Source organism: Juglans microcarpa x Juglans regia, chromosome 8D, assembly GCF_004785595.1.
Source record: "Juglans microcarpa x Juglans regia isolate MS1-56 chromosome 8D, Jm3101_v1.0, whole genome shotgun sequence".
NCBI lineage: Eukaryota > Viridiplantae > Streptophyta > Magnoliopsida > Fagales > Juglandaceae > Juglans > Juglans microcarpa x Juglans regia.
In genome coordinates this window covers 17638011-17653119 of record NC_054608.1, presented here as the reverse complement: position 1 = coordinate 17653119, position 15109 = coordinate 17638011, and positions in this window count along the sequence as shown.

Genomic DNA, 15109 nt, shown 5'->3' with positions numbered 1-15109 from the left:
CTTTTTGGGACATGCGGGATTTTATAGAAGATTTATAAAGGATTTTTCTAAACTCTCTAAACCTTTATTTAATCTTCTTGAAAAAAATTCTGCATTTGACTTTGATGATGCTTGTTTGTAGGCCTTTAATGCAATTAAGGAGAAACTGATTTCAGCACCATTATGACTGTACCTGATTGGAGTGAACCTTTTGAAGTCATATGTGATGCAAGTGACTTTGCAATTGGAGTAGTATTAGGACAAAGGTGAGACAAACTATTCAGGGCCATCTATTATGCAAGCCAGACATTGAATGAAGCTCAATCAAATTATACAACAACTGAGAAGGAGATGCTTGCTATGGTGTTTGCTTGTGACAAATTCCGGTCTTACCTCTTTGGTACAAAGGTGATAGTGTTCACTGATCATGCAGCACTTCGCTATTTTTTTGGCAAGAAGGATGCTAAGCCTAGGCTGATTCGTTGGATCCTGCTTCTTCAAGAATTTGATTTGGAAGTTCGAGATAAGAAAGGAAGCGAAAATTCAGTTGCTGATCATCTCTCTCGGTTGGAGCAAGAGGAAGTGAGACCAGAGTCAGTGATCCAAGAATCATCCCCTGATGAGCAGTTGTTTGCATGTGAGATCAAGCTTCATTGGTATCCTGATATTGTAAACTACCTAGCTTGTAGAGTATTGCCACAGGATCTCACTTATCACCAACGTAAGAAGTTTCTGTATGATGTGAAATATTATTTTTGGGATGAGCCTTTGCTATTCAAAAGATGCCCTGACCAAATCATTCGAAGATGTGTGCCATTCCTCATCATATGAAGGACACTTTGGAGCAACAAGAACAACAGCTAGGGTACTTCAAAGTGGTTTCTTTTGGCCTTCTATTTTTCTTGATAGTTATACTTGGGTGAAAACTTGTGACCGGTGCCAACGTATGAGAAATATTTCAAGGCGTCAGGAGTTGCCATTGAAAAACATCTTGGAGGTTGAGTTATTTGATGTTTGGAGAATTAATTTTATGGGTCCTTTTCCTCCTTCTTTTGGCTTTGTTTATATCTTGTTAGTAGTTGATTATGTGTCAAAATGAGTGGAAGCAATTGCTACAACAACAAATGATGCAAAGGTAGTGCTCAAATTTCTGCATAAGAATATATTTACAAGATTTGGCACTCCACGAGCTATTATTAGTGATGAAGGGACCCACTTTTGCAGCAAGTTGTTTGATAATCTCCTTTCTAAATATGGTGTGAAGCACAAGGTAGCACTTGCCTACCATCCTCAAACTAATGGCCAAGCTGAAATTTCAAACAGAGAAATCAAGAACATCCTTGAGAAGACGGTCAATACTAATAGAAAGGATTGGGCAAAGAAGCTTGATGATGCTTTGTGGGCATATTGTACAACCTTTAAAACACCTATCAGAATGTCTTCTTATTGATTAGTGTTTGGAAATGCATGTCATCTCCCTGTTGAGTTGGAGCATAGAGCTTATTGGGCAATAAAGAAGTTTAATTTTGATCTGAAGGCAGCAGGGGAAAAGTGACTTCTTCAATTGAATGAGATAGATGAGTTCAGGAATGATGCTTATGAAAATGCAAAGATCTACAAAGAACAGTCGAAGAAGTGGCATGACAAGTAAATTCTCAGGCGTGAGTTCGCACTAGGACAACAGGTTTTACTCTTCAATTCAGGACTCAAACTCTTCCCGGCCAAGTTAAAATCAAGATGGATAGGTCCTTATACAATTGACAAAGTTTCCTCTTTTGGAGCAATAGACTTGAAGGACAAGATATGGAATATATTTAGAGTTAACGGTCAGAGATTGAAGCACTGTTATGAAGAACAAGTGGAGAGGAACTGCGCACTTATTCCTCTTGGAGATCCTAATTGATGAAGATTGAAAAGTCTAGCTGTAGACTTTAAAACAAACGCTTATAGGAGGCAGCCCATATAACTTTCTTTTATTCCTTTATTTTCATTATTTTTATTTTTTATTTTCTAATAATTTGGATTTTGATGCAGGTTTATTTAGCATGAATAAAGAGCTAAAAATTACAAACTACGGCTGATTCACCATGAAACCAGGGAAGTTCGTTTCATTTCTTCAATCTTTCTCACTTTTGCATTACAATGAGGACATTGTTTAGTTTAAGTTTGGGGGTGTAAACTCCTATAGTCATTTGGTGTTCTTGTTTGCTATTTGTTTTATTTTACTTGTGATTTTGTAAGTCTTGAGTTGTTGGATTCTTTTACCAAGCTTGCATTTGAATATGATTGAATTCTCTATGACTCTGAAATTTGTGATTGAGGATGGGATTGAGAAAAATTTTCAAATATTTCTTTTATGTCAGGCTGAGTTTTGTGGGTACTTTGGTTTAAATCTTTGACCTTGAACATAATTGAGCACATAATCATTTTTTCTTTATTGCATTTTGCTTATGAAGAGAAGGAGTTGAATTAACTGAGTCAAGGAAGTTCAATCTTGCTTTGCTTTAGAATCCGTTGATGGATCCTTGAGGCGAAATCTTAGTTGATACCAAATATTAGAGAAATGATCTAGGCAAATTTTTTTTGTTATAACCAAAAAGTTTTCCCAGCCGTCCTAATTATCATGCCATCATTGCATGGTGTATTTCTATAGTCAACTCCTTTGAGCCTTATTTTATATAAGCCTTTATTTGTTCTTTTAACTACAAAACCATTCCTGTTTTAAGCTTGAAAAACTATGATTTACCTTTTACAGTTTGAGAAAATACTTCGGTGGAAATCTACATTTAAAGAAAAAGTTAATTCAAAGGAAATTATGCTCTATTTAATCAAAGTATTTGAAAAGAAAAAAAAAAGGTTGAAGTTGTTGAAGATTGGAAAAGGTTACAAGAATTGAGGTGGTTGAACGAAAAAAAAAAGTATTATTGCTGGGTTTGTCTTTTATTCAGAGGTGATTTATCCATCATGGCAGAAAAAAAATAGAAAAAATTCAATAAATGGAGTGCAAATCACTTCAGATTTTGTTGAAGGTGCACTTGGTACTACTTCATTGATTACTGCAATAATAATATCACAAGTATGAGCATATAGTCGTCGAGAAAGAGTTATGGTTTGAATCATGTGGATAGCTCTTTTATTGTTCTTTCCACCAAGTATTTTCCCAGTTTGCTTTGATTTTCCATATCCATTTCTTTCTTACCCCTCAGCCTGTGGCCTATCATTACAACTTGATTAAAGACCTTTTGATCTCTGATTTTGGTTTGACTACATTAGTGGAGAGGATTTTTGAAAATTGGACTTATGGAGTTAAGTTTTGGGAGAATTCTTCTGATTTCAATTATTCTACTTTTATCTGATTTTGCAGGTGGTTTGGAGTTAAATTGACTATATCACACACACACGCTCAAGGTCTTAGCTTTAGGTTGAAGTAAACGCTTAATTCTTGCTTGATAAATTGTTAAATTTTTGATTGATTTTCCGGCTATCCTTGATGTTAAAAGAATAAGATACTAGTGATGATATATAATTCAGATCATGGCTTGGTGAGTGATGAAACTTTTCTATGGGGTCAAGTTGACAGTCAGTCCATAGTGGTCTTTTATTTTATTTTATTTTTGTTTGAGGACAAACAAAGTTTTAAGTTTGGGGGTGTTTGATGACTTGCATAATTTCTTATATTTTATCACTTCTTAACTTTAAATTTTACTCTAATTTTATTTATTTTTGTTGATTTTAAGTTTTATTGTCGTCATTAATTTTATTTCAGATTTGAAGAAAATGAAGATTCTAATTTTGGCAGCCCATTGTTCGGTGACTCTTTCATTTAATGAAGGATTAGGCACTTTGAAAAATAAAAGTCAAGAGAGAGTTTTACGTACGGGACCTTTTTCGCATATGCAAAGCTGCAGTTTGACTTGACTTTATAAGCTGGAATTAAATACGGGCCAATTGGTATAGAAGACGCACGAAACGGAAGGGAGGCAGCTGAAGGAATGAATGTGTTATGCGGGATTTGCTGCACAGATGTGTGGGACGAAAGGCTGGAACGCGTGCGATACGGAGCTGAATAGCAAGTGGACGAGGAGCTGGAATGCGGGCGCAATTGCAGTTTGAATTTGAATTTCCAAAAGAGGAAAAAAAGAAAAAGAAAAAAGAAAACGAAAAAGTTGGAAGACGCACGGAGAAGGGAATTTGAATTGAACTTTTAACTTTTCAAAAGGAAGATAACACAGGAGAGAGAGAAAAAGAAACGAAAAAAGAAAGAAGAGAAAAAAGAAATAGAGAGGAGAAGAAGAAAAAGAAATAGACGAAGCAGAACCGAAAAAGAGCATGGATTGACGCTTCGATTGAGAGGCTTGGACTGTGAGGAATATTTTCAGTGTTTATTTTCTTCTATTCTTCTTTAAGAAAAATTATAGTAAATTCTTTTATATTGAATTTAATTTTTAGCATGAACTAAATTTTCTTTATTCTAGGAAAATGATGTAATATAGTTCCGAACTATGCTTGCTTTCTATGTTAATTTGAAGTAATTATCTTCTATATTTGTCTGATTTATTCTAACCTTATTGCTTCTAATTAACTAGTCATTAATTAGATGATTTTAATCTTGTAATTTGCTGTCAAAAGAGGGAATTATAAGATAGATATTAGATATTTTGGCATAAGTAAATATAGAGATCGAAAGACTTACATGAACCTATGTAGTATTAAAATTATTGATCTTATTGCTTTCTTGCTTTATTAATTTGCATACTCTTATGTAACATCATCAAGAATAATTTTCAATTGACTATCGAAAGAGGCTTTTGGAGTTTGTGGAGATTTGCTAACAAACAGAGAGAATTAAATTCAATTAGTTAGATGAGTAAAGCATAATAAGGAATTAGATGAAATCGATTTCCTGGAAATTTTCTTTTCCATTAATTTGATTTTTGAACAACAATTTTCTTTTGCTTTGAGTATTTTCTTTGAATTAATTTTATTTTAATTTGTAATTACAAAAATCTTAGTGACTTTTTTATATAAAGTCAAGATTAGTATAATTTCAGTATTTGTTAAAAGTAAGTTACCAATCCCTGAGGACGATTCTTTTCTCAACACTTTACTATAAAACTGCGATACTGTGCACTTGTAGTTTTGCACCGATCAGCAGCACATCCAGCCCACCCAGTGCACGCGCGTGCATGCACGCACAGCCCTGCTGCACACAAGAGAGGTTAGTGGCATGCCTCATGCCATCCAGCGCACGGCTCCAGCCCGTGGCTTGCAGAGCAGGCTAGTGGCATGCCCACCAGGCATGCCATCCAGCGCATGGCTCCAGCCCATGCCTTGCAGCCTCAGCACCTAGGCCACCAGCCTGGGCCATGCAGCACACCACCATGGCTCACCATCAACAAGCCATGCCACACCACCTAGCCATGGACTAGCCCGAAGACCACCACGCATCAACCTAGCCCACCCTGGGCCATGCATGCCAAGGCTAGACTTGGTCCATGGCCATTATCATGTTATTTATTTTATTTATTTAATTTGATTTATTTATTTATTTTCAATGGACCTATTGGGAGTTTCCATATTGTATTGCTTATAAATTGGACTCCATTCACTTGCCTTAGAATCTTTTGGCAAAACTCCTAGAGGGAAGACTATTGTTTGAGAGATCATAAATGGTGCCTTTGCACTTGGGTTTTTTGGGTGAAATTCATGAATTCCAAAGAGAGGATTACACCTTGCAATTCATTGAATATGTGTAATTCATTTATCTTATTTTCTTGCAACTTGGTGCAATCCGTGAATCCAAGTTGTACTTATCAATATATGAGGTTTATTCAATTCTTGTGCAATTCGTGAATCAAGTGTTGAATTATCATTATTGTTATTTGTTCATTCAAGTTCTTAAGTTTCATACTTTTGTTCTTGAGTGTTCTTCATTATATTCTTGGTGTTCATCATATTTTTGCTCTTCCAAATCCAATAAACCCTAAAAGTCGACCAACCATAGTGTTAGTCAACTTTCCATAATTCATTTGCTTCATCCATTTTACCCTAGCCGAAATACACTTTCCTACTTGGTGCAAAGTCATATTCGGCTACCACTTGCCTTATTCGGATTTGCCCTAGCCGCCCACTCCACTTGCCATACTAGTGTTCCTATATTTTAGGAACCCTAGTTAACCCAATCAAATCCCCATAGTAGGCCATACACATCCCCTTGAATCCCAAGATTTTAGGAAACTTTCCTAAAATCTCTCACTAGCCATACTCGACCAACCCTAGCCACCCAACTCCAAAACACTAAGCCTAACCCTAGCTGTCCATCATCCATCTTCCAAACCTTAAACCTAAACCCTAAGTGGCGCCAACCCTAGTTGCCCTCCATTGTCGTGCACCTCTTCCCACCATTGTAGCCATACACTTCATCAAACCATTCCATCATCCCATTCACCAATTCAAGCCTAGACACTTAATCTCACCATACCAAAGTGGTCATCTTGGCCACCATTGTTCGAGAATCAAGCAAGAGAGGAACGAGCTTTCGGTCATCTCAAGGAGATCCTAGGCGTGGAGATCATAGTGTTTAGGGACTTGACCGAGGTCCCTAACAGTATGTCCTTGCATATAGTGCTCGGTTGGAAGAATAAAACAGCTCTATAGAAAATATTTTTGCAAAAGCAGATAACAATAACAATTCATTCAAAAAAGTACCAAAATTAATTAAAATTTTCGAAATTGAAGAATACATTATCATTTCATGACAACATGCACTAAAACTTGGAGTAGATTCATGAAAATTAAGTTGGAAACATTGAATTGATGACAAAAACCAAGACGAAAGCTCTTCAAAGATACATTCTAAACAACACCTAATTAAACACATTCTTTACATAAATTGAACAAAATACAAAATCATTATTCCATTGGCAAGCTCTTATCGTGAGAATTGCACATCCAAAATCACCAAATTTATAAATGCCATTCTTTACATAAATATTATAAGGTTTGACATCTAGGTGAGCAATTCCTTTTTCATGTATAAACTGCAACCATTTTTTAGTGTAGTCTCGTGCAATCTTTGTGACCTATACATATGAAGAAAATCACAAAAAACTCATATAGAGCAAACAATATTTATCCTGATTTGAAAATGAAAAAATGTCATATGAAAAATAAAAAACTGAAAATTTTTTGCAATGATCTACAACCTACCCACCAAAGTTGCATTAGTGATATCATACCAATGTTTCATTAAGTTATAAATTTATAATATTCTGCAGTTTGGTGGAAATATATATTTAGAGTTTATGTCGATGTTTCATTGACATGGTTGATGGAGAAAATGTTGAATCTCTTATATCGTTGCTGTTGAAATAGATATGGTAAATGGTCCTTCATGAAATGAGTTTATGGCAAAAATATGGTTATCGTTTTTGTGTGCTAGGTTATGAAAAACAGTGTGAAGAAAAGATATAAACAGAAACAGTTGCGAAGCTAACTAACTCTACGAAATAACTAAATGGAATACACAAGGCCTACTGGTAAGTAAATCTGCCAAGAGATATGATTCTCATCTTAACAATGCTTTTATTTTTTTTAAGGAGAAAAAATATCCCAAAAGTAGTCACAATGAAGCATGCAAAAATATAAGCTAGTTTAGATAATGATGTAAGGCATATAAAACTAAATGTTAGTTGCACAGATCCATTTAGAAATCACTTGAAAAGAAATTATTGTTGTTGTGTAGAAAAAATGTTAACCTGGGGTGGAAATCTGCAAATCATAAGAAAAAAAATAGAAAACAATAGAAAACACTATGTTAATAGTAGATTGCTTCAAAAGATAACAAAACCAGATTGCTTCAAAAGAAAAAATGCACAACAATTGCCATGCTTATTTTCAGGCAATCATTAACTGAGTTGTTATGTAACAACAATTAAATTTGAGATGGAGTGAGCAGCACGTGTCTACTTAAATGAAACAAGTGGAATACACGATAATACATAACATTTCTCAATCTTACTCTTAAGAACTATGTTTTTATAAGGAAGTTTCTCTACATGTGCAAAACATCTTACATTGATAATTTTATACCATCATGGTTTCGATACAATGAAAACATAACGAAGACCATAATAGGATTTTAATTTATGCACAGTGTTGACATCATGTTTCGTACGCCTTTAAGCCAGGTTCTAGCAACTCAGGTTTTCATAACTGGGCTTGTGAAAATAGAGAAGAAGGCAACTGGGAGAGTGTGGCCTTGGTGCCGGGGAGTCTCCGATGTCAAAGTTAGTATCGTCTTTTAAAAGTTTGTAAATAAGTAAGAGAGTCTAGGGATCAGAGAGCGTTTCTCGTACTTGGGAGTTGCTATTTATACCAGGAGTCTGAGAGGGGGGACAGATCGTGTCTGCTCCCGTAGAGCCCATGTCCTTTGCATTGTTCCTGTTGTCAGAGTTCTTTAATGCGGCATGTCTTTCCTACGGAATTATTAATGTGGCGTATAGCTCGAGTAGTGGCGCCATTAATGTGGAGTGGTTCCCTGATATGCTTTATCTTCAGTGGTCCATCGATGTCCCATCTCAGAGGATCAAGTGTTCTTCGTCTTTCCTGTTCTACCATGTACAAGTTCCCATGATTAGTGTGTGGCTTAGCAATGTCAAACCTGTCCGTCCCATCAGCCACCATTGTTTACTTTTCCTTGTAGGTGCCTTGCTTCATGGGTAGGTTTAGGCCCTGGGGTTGTGTATCGGGTATCGGGTATCGGGTTGAAGCTCAGTGGGCTCGTGAGGTGGGGAAAATCCCCTTACAGTTACCCCGCCAATTCCTGTATCAGGGAGAATTCTGCCTTTTCTCCCCTGGTTAATCAACTTTTGCATTTGTGAATATGCAGCCTTTTCTTTCTCAGGATGGGAATTGTGGACTTCTTGGCACTCACTTGTTGTACCCTTGTTCCCCAGCTATGGCCGAGTGGCCTTTTTTTTCTTAACTCTATATCTTGCAACGGTTCATCTCTAGCTTGCGTGGCTATATTTTGAAGGTTCTACTCTGCATTAAATGACGCCCCTTTAGTCCCTTTGTCATTACTCGCGTCAAGCAGTTATTTATTTTTCACGTCGCATCATTGCATATGCTCTGTCGTCTGGTGTGAGAAGTGCTGGGCTTCTTTGAGCTGGCTCCTGCCCAACTCCCTTCTAGTGCGTGGAGGATCCTTATGTCGTGCTACATAATTTGGCGCCGCATGTTGGAGGAGGCCGGGGCTGACTACTTGGATCTCACAGTGCACGAGTTTTTCCTCACCCACAATATTCTGAGGTAAGGCTATCACACCTACGGCTTCAGACCAGTCCGGGCGTAGGCTCAGCTAGAGTCGCAGTATGCCACCGTGAGGGGGTGGGGTCGTCAGTTCTTCTTGCGGTCTGGTGAGGGATGGGAGTTCCCTATCGTCCAGGCCAATTGACACTTATTCCTTGTTCACGCTGTACGGGCCGGCGGGGGGGGGGCATGGGTGGTGACAAGGGCCGTCATCCCACCGTGAACCTAGATGAGATGCTCAGGATCGAAGTCTTCCGTGTTTAGGTGAAGGCCCATCCACATGAAATTTGGTCAGAGGCTCTGTTGGTTGAGGACAACTTTCATCAGCATTTGGTTCCCCTGGCCAATTTGCTCTCTGACGTAGTCTTTTCACTAAGGGAGGTCATGTTCTGGGTCTGCAGCCGCTCTCCCTACCCGCCAGTGGGGGGAAAGGGAAAAAGCCCTGGAGGATCTCCCCCATTACATCTGACTCTGTCTGCCTTATTGTTCCACCCGGAGGTCCTTTTGCAGAGGTGCTTGTTATTCCGCGTGCCGTGCTACTGGCTCGAGGAGTTGTTGCGGATGTTCAATTTGAGCCACTGGTCCCCGAGTCTGCTGCTGAAATAGTTCCTACGACCCTGCCGGGCCCTTTGGTGGCAAGGTGGCCTTAGTAGTCACCTCACCCCTTGCCACGGCTCTCGAAGGGGCTCCTTCGCCCTCTACTACATTCTTTTGAGGTCGAGGTTGCTTCGACTGGCGATGAAGTGGCAGGGGCAGTTGACGAGGTGGCAAGCGTTCCTCTGGTTGAGGTAGTCTCGGTGCCTGCGGCTCTTGATGCGGGCAAGGAGGTTGTAGATGAGATCCCGACAAACTTTCAGCCGACTATAGCCATGTGTCATGTCGACTACATCCGTAAGACGGATAACTAGCTCAAGAGTCTCTTTGCTGGGGTAGGATCTTCGCTTGCAAACTATCCGCACGTCTTGTTCGTTTCCTTCTTTATTTTGACCCGGACTTCTGTGGCAGGGTTAGAGCATCTAGCAGCGTTCATTGTGGATGATCGAGAGGGTGAGCGAGAACAAAGCACTCTGTTCGCTCGTATAGCTGGCTTTACGATGTGCCGTGGAGAAGCAGAAGAAGAGAGAAGAGGTTGAAGAGGCCTTCGTTGACTTGTCGAAGTCCCAAGATGAGGTTGGCGTTCTTTGTCTCAAGGCAGCGCTTGCCTCTGAGGTGAGGGAGGGGCTATAGAAGTCTCTCGATGACTGTCAGCAGGAGCTTGAGCAGCTGCGCACTGAAAACAGGGAGCTGCACAAGCAGCAAGACTCCGACAGTTGGTTGTACAAGTGGATGACGAAGCGGATGGGGAGCAAAAAAATAGCATAAGAAAAAAAGAACTAATCCATCAGACACTAAAAAGGCCAACCAATTGGCACAACGAACCAACCTGAGAGAAGTGGAGCATTAGAAATAAGCAGACAAAAATTGCATGTTTAAAGTTTATAAAATAGCCTATATTCAAAAGAACGAAAACAACAAGAGAAATTCAAAGAATCGTTGGAATGCCAAAATTTTCAACTACATGAACTAATCATAGTCGAACTAGATCACACCAAAATAAAAACTAAGTAAATAAAGTTTGAGTCAGTGTTTTGAACACAAAAAGAACACGAACAAAAAAAAAATAAATAAACAAAATTCCAAGCTCGATTCTTGCAAGCATGAACCCAAACATTGTATTTGAGGGAAAGGAGGAAGAAAGGACACCGTCAATCTGTTTGGTTCTAAGAACAATGACTAAGAATAAAATCAAAACTTAGTCAACCTACCATAAGCAATTTTGTGCTTCCAACAACAGAATACACATGATATGCATTTTGGTGATCCTTTTTCAATAATTGCCTCAAAATTAGTTTGGTTCAGAAACTACTTAAAAAAAGAAAAAAAAACTACATCATTCAAGTCTTTCAGAAAATACAACTAAGCAAAACCCCCAAGAAAACAAAATGCAAGATTCAAACTACCAAACCTTCATTCCCTTCCCATTATCTCCACTTTCTGGAAAAGCATACACAATAGGCAAGAAAGATAACTAATTCAAATCTTACACCTAGATCAAACCCAAAAAATAATAGAATAAGAAACATTCAAAGAACAAGAACAACATAGAAAAACCAAAGAAAATTACATGTCCCAACCAAAGTATCTCAAAATTAATTTGTTTCAGAAACTTTTTATTTTTAAAAGAAAATCCACATCAGTCACGTCTTGAGAAAATACAAGGTGGTCTTTCTCAAACTCAATAGAGATAGATAAAAAAACATTGAGATTTATTGACGTGGAAACCTACTCCATAATAGTACGATCAAAATGGTGGAATTAATGATATGGTCCAGCTCTACTTTTAGACTCATTTCTCAAGTGGTGTCTATAAAATAAAGGAACTTGTGATTTTCGCCCCATTTATTCATAGTATAAAGAAGGTACATAATTTTGTCTAATTAAAACCTATCATGAATGAAAACTTTTATTATCATACTTTATGACTTAAGATTCCTAATAACTGAACATAATTACTAAAAACTATATAATATATCCATTAGAGAGATCAAATATGATGAATGTAAACAACAGTATGATCACAAATAGGGGTGGGCAGCGGGGCCTATACCCCGCTATGCCACCCTCGTCCTGCATGGAGAAGGTCTAGCGGGGATGGGGGACTGGATGACCCCAGCGAGCTTAAGAATGTAGGAGCCACCTACCAGCGCTGGTTAACCGTATGTTCAAAGGCCATATAGGAAGAAATCTGGAGGTTTAAGAGGACGACCTGTTGGTCAAAAGTAAAACCTTTGAATAACACTTGGATGACTTAAGGGAGGCTTTTGCAATACTACGACAGTACCAAATGAAGTTGAACCCGGCAAAATGCGCCTTTGGTGTCTGGTCGGGGAAGTTCTTAGGATTCATGGTGTCTGAGCGTGGTATTGAGGCCAACCTCGAGAAGGTGGAGTTCATCCTTAGAATGGCCCTGCCTCAGAGCATAAATGAAGTACAAAGGTTGGTTGGGCGAATAGCCTTCCTCAACAGGTTCATATCGAGATCAACCGACAAATGCCTACCTTTCTTCAAAGTCTTGCGGAAAGCGAAGGCATGGGATGGCAAGTGCGACCGAGCGTTCAAAACCCTCAAGAAATACCTCTCGAGTCTGCTGCTCCTCAGCTAACCGTAGTGCGGATAAATGTTGACCCTGTACCTAGTGGTCTCCCCTCAGGGAACTTCATCAGCATTGGTATGTGAAGAGGAGGGGATCCAAAAGCCGATTTACGACAGCAACAGGTGTATCAGGGGCCGAGGCTAGATACCCCCGCATAGAGCATCTAGCCTTTGCGCTGGTAGTAACTACGTGCAAGCTGTGTCTATACTTTCAACCTCACCCTATACGAGTTCTCACGGAAACCCCTCTAAATAAGGTTTTGCAACGACTGGATGCCTCATGCCGGCTTATGAATTAGGCAGTGGAGCTGAGCGAGTTTGACATTGACTATGTGCCACGAAACATGATAAAGGGGCAAGTATTAGTGGATTTTGTTGCTGAATTCATCGGCTTTTCGGCAGAGAACGATGATGCACCTCCTGTAAAGCCCTAACAAGTATTCGTTGACAGCTCATCTTGCTGGGTTAGAGGGGGATGGAGGTGCATATCGTGGCATCCGAGAGAGAAGAACATAGTTATGCCATTAAATTGGCATTCAAAACAACGAGTAACGAGGTGGAGTACGAAGCGCTGCTTTTAGGATTACAGGTGGCCAGGTCTCTAGGCGCCATTGAGATCGAAGTATGGGTCGATTCTCAAGTAGTGGTGAATCAAGTGCGAGGGGAGTTTGCTATAAAGAGCGAGAAATTGAAGAAATATATGGCATTGATAGAGGTTGAACGCCCCCACTTCTAATACTTTCGAATTTAGCAAGTTCCAAGGATAGAAAATCAGAAAGCGAACAAGTTGGCGCACGTCTTGTCTGAACAAGAGGACTCCCCCTTGTCAGAAAATATAGTGACCCGAACGGTTGATGTACCTGTTGGGGGAATCAAAGTAATGGAAATACATTCCAGAGCCCCTGATTGAGCAGGGGACATAATCAGATACTTGGAAACCAACGAGGTACTTAAGAACTGACAGGAGGCGAGGAAGATTAGAAATAGAGCGGCACGCTAGCCTATTATTGAGGGAGTCTTAAATCGGTGAGGTCACTCAGCGCTTCTTTTAAGGTGCATCTCCCCCGAAGAAGCGCAATACGTGTTAGCAGAAATACACGGACGAATTTGTGAGAATCACTCAGGAAGACAAGCGTTAGTCGGAAAGGTGACGAGAGCAGGCTATTACTGGCCTCAGGTCCTGCGAGATGCCAAGGACTATGCGCAGAAGTGTCGAAAGTGCCAAGAGTATGCCAGGATGCCCCATTGTCTGCCGGAGGAGTTGACGTCAATCACATCACCTTGGCCTTTCGCCCAGTGAGGAATCGACTTGGTCGGATCACTCCCCCGAGCAAAGGGGATTGAATTTGTGGTGTTGGTTGTGGACTACTTCACCAAGTGAGTCGAACCTGAGGCCTTAGCTACTATCATGACGAGCAATATCACGCGGTTTCTATGGAAGTCAATAGTTTGTAGATTTAGCGTCCCATGCACCATCATCTCGGGTAATGGAAGGTAATTCGATTCCGACCACTACTGTAATTGGTGCTGGGAATTGGGGGTCGAGTATCGATACTCATCCCCAGGACATCCTCAATCCAATGGGCAAGTCGAGGTGACCTACAAAACGATGATTTCCGCTCAAGAAGCAACTCGACGACAGAAATGGGGCGTGGACAGAAGAGCTCTCTGCCGTTCTATGGGCTTACCAAGTCATGTTGAGAACGCCGATCGAGGATACCTCTTTCACCCTCACGTATGGCCACAAGGCGATGCCGTTAGTAGAGATTGGAATCCCCACCTACAGAGTTTAGCACTTCGAACAAGAGTCCAATAACAGACGGCTGGAAGAACAACTCGACCTACTGGAAGAAGTCCGACTAGAAGCTGAGATAAGAACTGCAGCCAACAAAAGAAGAGCTGAGAGATGCTTTAACAAATGTGTGCGACCAAGAACATTCAAGGTCAGAGATCTCGTACTTAAAGAGATAGGAACAACAGCTCGATATGAGAGAAAGCTAGGCCCCCGATGGGAGGGCCCTTACGTGGTCATTGCCACAAATTGCCTGGTCTCATATCGCATGAGAGACTCCCAAGGAAACGAGCTATCGCACTCGTGGAATGCCAAGCATCTACGAAAATATTATTACTAATTCGATTTTATTATTATAAATTTGTATGTACACATGCACCAGTTGCGGGCCCTAATAAAAAAGTCTTTGTGTTTCAATGGCTAATTTCAGGGACATAACACAACTCGTCAAGCGAATTTCGCTCCAAATGAATCAACAATCTTTGCCAATAAAGTCAACTCACTAAACGGGAACTCCATCAACAATTTACCCCTGCAGGGTAAAAAGGGAAAGGTAGGCCTAAAAGGTTGCCTTGTCCCTCTCGCAGAGGAGTGCGGGTCAATCCTTGACGACCTGAAGACAAATGTTTGCCTTCCTCATGAGCGTCAATGGGCGGGAGCAGATTCAATAACAAAACTACCTAAACAACTTACCTCCCTGCGGGGCACCATAGGAAAAGGTAGGCCTAAAAGGTTGCCTTATCTCTCCCACAGTGGAGAGCGGGATAAGCTTTGCGACTATATGAATAACTTACCCTGACCTCCGCTACAACGACGTGTGGGATCAGCACCAGC